This window comes from Salminus brasiliensis, chromosome 25, assembly GCF_030463535.1.
Source record: "Salminus brasiliensis chromosome 25, fSalBra1.hap2, whole genome shotgun sequence".
In the NCBI taxonomy this organism is placed as follows: Eukaryota; Metazoa; Chordata; class Actinopteri; order Characiformes; family Bryconidae; genus Salminus; species Salminus brasiliensis.
The window spans coordinates 8,728,169-8,734,940 of NC_132902.1; the positions used below are offsets into that span (position 1 = coordinate 8,728,169).

The following is a 6,772-nucleotide window of genomic DNA, read 5'->3' on the forward strand; positions in this document are numbered from 1 at the left end:
CACAACAGTAAAGCAAAGGTAAAATAACAGCTTTGATTATTAAAACCTTGCCCTCTATTGTCAGCTGTCTTAGTCCCCAGAAACCCAAACGTTGCCTGACTTTCCCTAACGCGTCAGTCCAGTTTCCCCGTCCGCCACCCTCTTCGTCAAATTTAATTCCTAAAATTTTTATATCTTTTTCTTTAAAATCCAAATCCAGGTCAGCGCCTATGTTTACCCAAGGTCCAAAGAGCTGGGCCTCGGACTTGCTCCTATTGAGCTTAGCGCCCGAGGCCCTTCCATACCAGTCAGTCAAGTCCAGTGCTCTTTGGACCGATAAAACGTCGGAACATAAAAGCGTGACGTCGTCCATATACAAAGTACAGGTCGCCGTCAGTCCGCCTGGCAAGTCCAGTCCTTTGATCCATTTGTCCTTTCTCAAGATCTGCGCCAGTGGCTCAATGCACGCAACGTACAGGAGCGGGGATAACGAACACCCTTGGCGGACGCCAGAGCGAACTCTGATCGCCTTTGTGAGGTGCCCGTTTACCAAGATTTGACTGCTTATATCTGTGTAAAGCAGACCCACCCACTTTAAAAACCTCCCGGGGAAACCCATTTTTTGCAGTACCTGGAGCAGGTACTGGTGCGAGACCCGATCGAAGGCTTTTTCAAAGTCTAAATTTAGGACTATGAGCCGAATGTTTCTGTCTCTCGCAAAACAGATGGCGTCTCTGACCAACACTAGGCTGTCGGTGATCCTCCTTCCTGGCACGGCGCAGGCTTGATCCGGGTGGATCACGTCCTCTAAAACAGTCGACATGCGTCTAGATAAAAGTTTACTAAAAAGTTTACAATCAACATTTAAAAGGGTTATTGGTCTCCAGTTTTTTAAGTCGGTCTTGTCTCCTTTTTTGAAAAGTAAAGTAACTATCCCTGACCTAAAACTGTCTGGAAGTCGGTCAAAAGTTTCGAATTCATTAAAAACAGTCAGAATGTCCGTTGATAAAATGTCCCAAAAGGTCAAATAAAATTCCACGGGGAGTCCATCCTCTCCCGGAGTCTTACACTTTTTAAAACCTTTAAGACATTTTAAAATTTCCTCTCCTGTAAAATTTCTTGTTAAAACATCCTGACTTTCTATTTGTTTTTCTAGAAAATTTAAAACCTCTTCCATCGTTTTATTTTGCACACTTTTCTCTTCATAAAGTTCTTGATAAAAACATTCAACTTCTTTTAAAATCCCCTCTGTATTTATTTGTTCCCTCCCATCTTTTGTAATTTTTGTAATCCCTCCCCCCCTAGATAAAATTTTCTTAAAAAAGTAGCGTGTGCATTTTTCTCCTTCCTCAACTTCTTGTTCTTTACTTCTTAAAATTATTCCTTTACTTTTTATTTCATTTAAAACCGACATTTCCCTTTTAAGATCTTTTATTTCTTCACTAAAATCAATGCCTTGGTTTAAAAGGTTAAAATATCTTTGTAGTCTTTTTTGCAGCCCCATCATGCGTCGTCTCTCTTTATACTTTTTTAATCTTCCTATCTTTTTAAAAAAAGTCTTTGTCCTTTGTTTTACCATTTCCCACCACTGTGCTCGTGAGTCAAAACAGTCTTGGAGGGTCTGCCAGAGGCTGTACTGCTCCCTGTAGCTCTTAACTATTCCTTCATCTTGTAACAGGGAGCAGTTCAGTCTCCACAGCCCTCCCCCTACAGTCACACCGGTGGGGAGAGACAGGGTGCATGATAGCAGGAGGTGATCAGAAAAACAGAGGGGGGTCAATGTAGCATCAGTTGGCGGGCAGTCTCTTGTAAAAATGTAGTCGATGCGGGAGGCTCGGGCGCAATCACCACTGAACCAGGTGAAGCCCTCCTCCTCTGGATGCATTTTCCTGTAGCAGTCGACTAACTTAAAATCCTTAACTAAACCCTGCAATAAAACTGATGTTTTGTCTAATTTAAAATCATCCCCTACTCTTTTTCTATCTTTTCTTGATAAAACACAATTAAAATCCCCTCCCACCACTAACGGCACCCTCCCCAGCATGTGGGGCTGCAGGTCTTCTAAAAGTTTAAACCTGTCATTTTTGTCGTTAAAACCATACACGTTAAGAATGTTAAAATCCCTTCCTAAAAAAGTCAAATTTACTAAAAGAGCCCGTCCATCCCTCACCACAGTGCTGCCCTTCACCAGGATGTGAGGGTTTTTTATTAAAATTGCAACACCGTCGGCTCTGTTGTAGTGTGAACCGCTCCAGAGAGAGGGACCGGCAGCCCAGCGCTGCTCCCAATCTCTGTATGTCTTCAGGAACGGTAAAGCACACTCTTGTAGTAAAAACACATCTGACTTTACATCTTTTAAAAGGGACAAGACACTCTCTGCTCTAGTGGAGGCTCTCACACTCCTAACATTGATAGTTGAAATAGTGAGAGCCATGAGCAGTGTAGGTTTTAAAAGACAGGTATATAATTAAAAGACCATGAAAATAAAACAAAAAGACTACACAAATAAAAGATTAAAAAGGCATTTTAAAAATCACATAATTTCTTGTGACACCTGCTCCTCTTTTATCCCCACTGTTCTGGGGTTAGGAGGTTGGCCGGTGTCTCCAGCCTCCAGGCCTACAGAGCGAAGCTCTTGTAGAGTCCTGGGCGTAGATGTCTTTAACTGAAAATGAAGAAAAGACACCTCATTAGGGGACTCATCAGGCCACAGGCGATCCAGACCTTCCGAGGAGGAACTGCCTGGATCCTGTGTTGCCTTCTGTTTCTTCTCTGCCAGTTCTGGCAGAGGAGACCCCGCGGGCCTTTTGCCCACTTGAGCATTGGGGAGCGAGCCGTCAGACCCACTCCCACTGGAGGCCACACTCACCTCCGGCACCGTGATCAGGGAGGAAGTGCTTTCTTCCTCCTCTTGCTGCTGCTGCCCAACCTGTTCCTGAACCAGCTTGGAGGGGGTGGCCTCCAGTTCCTGCTCAGACTCTGTCTGGACGTTAGCTCCGCCCCCTGTTTCTTGGCCAATCCCTGGGGCTGGCTGGGGATTCAAATCTCCCGCCAAAACCCCAGGGACCGCCCCCTCCTCCTCCATTTTCTTCTCCTTCTCTTTCTCCCCCTCACCATGCTGCCTGGCGGCCATTTTGCTTGCCTTCAGCTTGTTGGCAAAAGATTTGGGGCAATCTCTGTAGAGATGGGAAGATTCTCCACAAAGATTACACCGTCTGCCATTGGGACACTCCTCGAAAGTGTGCCCAATTTCTCTACACTTCCCACACACGATTTCCTGGCACGCTTCGGCAAGATGTCCAAACTTGCCGCACTTGCGACACAGTTTGGGCATCCCTTGATAATAGATGTAACCGCGATTTTCACCCAACACTATCATAGACGGTATTTGTCTCAAGCCTAGGTAACTGCTCGGGTCTTCCCATTGTTTAATGGGAACTCGCCACGAGCAGTTCCAAATGCCGTCCTCGTCCAATACCTTAACAGGTGGGCTTTTAACGGTGCAGAATCTAGCCAGCCATGTCACAATGTCTTCTCCAGTCACGGTTTCATTAAACATTCTGACAATCACCACCTTGTGGGAATTGTCAGAAAGTTTCTCCACCTTGAACATGGAGAACTGGTCCTTAACAGTTTCAATCCGAGTCCAGAAATCTTTCAAAAGGGAAGCCGAGCAGAAGCTAACGTCAAAACCCTTGTTACCAGGCAGAGTCATCAGGCAGTTCAGATCAGTCGGTTTAAAATTGAGAGTTTTCTGGACAAGCTTCCTGGAGAAGTCCAAACGAGACATCCCCAGGAGCTTTCCATCTATCTCTCGAAATAAAAGGCGCACACTATGGTGCCTCCGCATGCCGGCACGAACAGCCGACATGCTTGGAGGCACCTGGTGGCCGATAAAACCCTTAAAACAATAAATACAAATAAATAGATAAAACCACTAAAACCAGCAAAAGAGAAAAAAAGATTGTACTTACCTTAGAAACTTGAAAATGAGCCCCAGAACCAGAAAGACAGAGTCTACCGTCCAAGACTCACCCACCAAGAACAGGGATCCGTACAATCTCCTCTTCTGCGTTAAAGATCAAGGTCACAAAGGCCAGGATCTCGGGACGCAAAAGAGTCGACCGCTGTCTTAGCCAAAAGGCCGAGAAGCGATAACCCGAACAGGCCACCCCGTGCGGGACCGCCCCTTGGTTAGTAACTAGCTACTACACGGTGACTACTTTGCAAGAAAAACGAAAAAGAAAAAAGGCAAAGAAAGAAAGAAAGAACAACAAATAAATACAATTCAATTAACCACACCCACCTGCACAAGCTCCAGCGAGTGACCGAAGGCACGAATCTGTCTTTCAAACTTGGAGAGAAAAAGCAGCTCCGCCAAGGCGGAGCCTTCAAAAAATAGGCAAAACTCGTCAACGTTCCCCTCCACGGAAATCTTTAGTAAAAGGCGAAAGATTTATACGTGAATGAAGAGAAACCCGAGCTATACCTGACAGCACCCCGACCTCTCGACGCCCACCGAGGGCCAAGGTTGCTAGAGGAGGGCAGGGATGATTGAGAGGCGAAGCAAACTCCTCCTTGTTTCTCCTGTCCTGTCAGCTCCTCCTCAAATTAAGCTGGCCACGTGCTGACTTTAACCTGAAATAAGAAACACAAGGCAACAGGCATGCGTCAGTTGTAGATGCTCATCTCCACAGACACAGACAAAGTCCGAAGAAGAAGAAGAAGAAGGAGAGAGAGAGAGAGAGAGAGAGAGAGAGAGAGAGAGAGAGAGAGAGAGAGAGAAAAAAAAAAAAAAAAAAAAAAAAAAAAAAGAACAAAAACGGAGGGAAAACCAAAAGCACTCGAAAAGAACACCTCCCCCACAGACTCGGTCACATTACTTCAGCTTTCTTTTTACTGTTTGAAGGAGGTGCACCGTTCCTGGAGGTACTGCAATACCAGGTCGATGCGTGGAGCGGAAGGAGCAAGCTCCTCTTCCAGCCCCCTGTTCCAAAAATCAATTTAATATATAGTCCTCATATAGAGGACGTATCAGATATTAAACTGATAAGAACAGATTTTTTTCTTTCGAAAAAAAGTTTTATTGTCACAATTTCAGTTCATTTCCATTTCATTTCACAACACTTTTAAAAGCTTTTTCTTTTTACAATCATTTTTCATAAAACCAATACACACATAAAATCGTTTTTTACACATAAAAGTCAGTTAAAATAGAAGGACAGTAAAAAACATTCGATAAAATCTTTCATGTGTGAGTGTGTGTGTGTAAAAGTCCAGTTTGGTTTTCTTTTAAAAGATGAAATACTATTAAAAGCTTGTACAAGTTTCAATAAATAAATGGAATAAATACGACAATACATAATCAATAAATAAATAAATAAACAATTAAATATTCAACAAATAAAATCCGTTCAGTTTAAGAGTCTTTGCTAAAAACAGTCTCTTTGTGCAGGACCGGGGTGAGCCACTATCAAGCTGGCACCACCTCGCTCCCCAGAAGTCGCGATGCTTCAGTGTCGGGGCTCAGCGGAGATCCTCCCCTGTGCCCGCTGCTCCTTTCGTGGTTGCGGTCTTGCCGGGTGCATCTACGGGAGCCAGCGACCGTGGTGGTCTGGACCCCCCTGCGTGTGACCCCGGTCCCCTCCTCCGAATGTCGGCGTGCGGTGTCCCCTGCAGCGATGATGTAACCAGCGCAGATAGAGCGTGCAGGGGCACCGTCACTCGCTTCCCCACCAGCAGGTTGCGGGAGGTCCACAAGGCGGCCTTCACGCCGTTAAGGGTGAGCCAGAGCGCCGTGAACTCTGCAGCTGGTAGTCGGTCTATGCCCTGGCCCACCCCGTTTACCGCTAACCGGTAAACTGACGGCTGGACCTCCCCTGCTGGCAGGCTCGGGCATTGCAGGGGACCGGTTATGGCCCACAGGTCCCTCGCCACGCTGCACTCCCAGAGCACGTGCCTCACGGTCTCTGGTTCGCCACACCCAGGCCGTGGGCACGTGGGGTTGGACGCCATTCCCCGGGAGTGCATCACGGCCCTGACCGGGAGGATCTCATGGGCCGCCATCCACGACAGGTCTTTATGCTTATTCTGGAGAGCGGGGTGGGCTGCGTTCCTCCAAACTGCCTTGGCCTCACTTAGTGTGAGGCCGGGAACTGGGCTCACCTCTTCCCGGTCCTGCACAAGAGAGACAAGAGATTTTGCGTTGGTTAAAACAGTAAAATCTTCTTTTTCTAAATCATATTTTCTAAAAAACTTTCTAATAAAATCATATTCTTTTGGCAGGTTAAAAGAGACTGGTGTTCTTAAATCAAGTTGCAAAATCTTTATACTTCGCAAGTACGACCCCATCCAGAACTTTGCCATAGCGGCGGTCTTGTTGTCTCTGGAGGGGTTCGTCGCATACTTTATGTGTAAAGCAGCGAACTTGCTTCCTAAAAACAGGTGGGGGTCTGGGAGCCCTTTCCCTCCATTCTCTTTCCTCTAACCTTGCCCTCCATCGTCAGCTGTCTTAGTCCCCAAAAGCCCAACCGTTTCCTGACTTTCCCTAGCGCGTCAGTCCAGTTGCCCCGTCCGCCACCCTCTTCGTCAAATTTAATTCCTAAAATTTTTATATCTTTGTTTTTAAAATCCAAATCCAAGTCGGAGCCTATGTTTACCCAAGGTCCAAAGAGCTGGGCCTCGGACTTGCTCCTATTGAGCTTAGCGCCCGAGGCCCTTCCATACCAGTCAGTCAAGTCCAGTGCTCTTTGGACCGATAAAACGTCGGAACATAAAAGCGTAACGTCGTCCA

At 46.2% G+C, this 6,772-nt stretch overlaps 1 non-coding gene and 1 pseudogene across 1 annotated transcript; both read right to left on the reverse strand.

Moving 5' to 3' along the window:
- Positions 1 to 4,349: 4,349 nt before the first annotated feature.
- LOC140548714 (U5 spliceosomal RNA) lies at positions 4,350 to 4,464 on the reverse strand. The gene has a single exon (XR_011978911.1). It is a non-coding gene; the product is annotated as a U5 spliceosomal RNA (small nuclear RNA).
- Positions 4,465 to 4,886: 422 nt separating this feature from the next.
- Positions 4,887 to 5,064, reverse strand: LOC140548435 (U2 spliceosomal RNA; annotated as a pseudogene).
- Between the last annotated feature and the right edge of the window lie 1,708 nt (positions 5,065 to 6,772).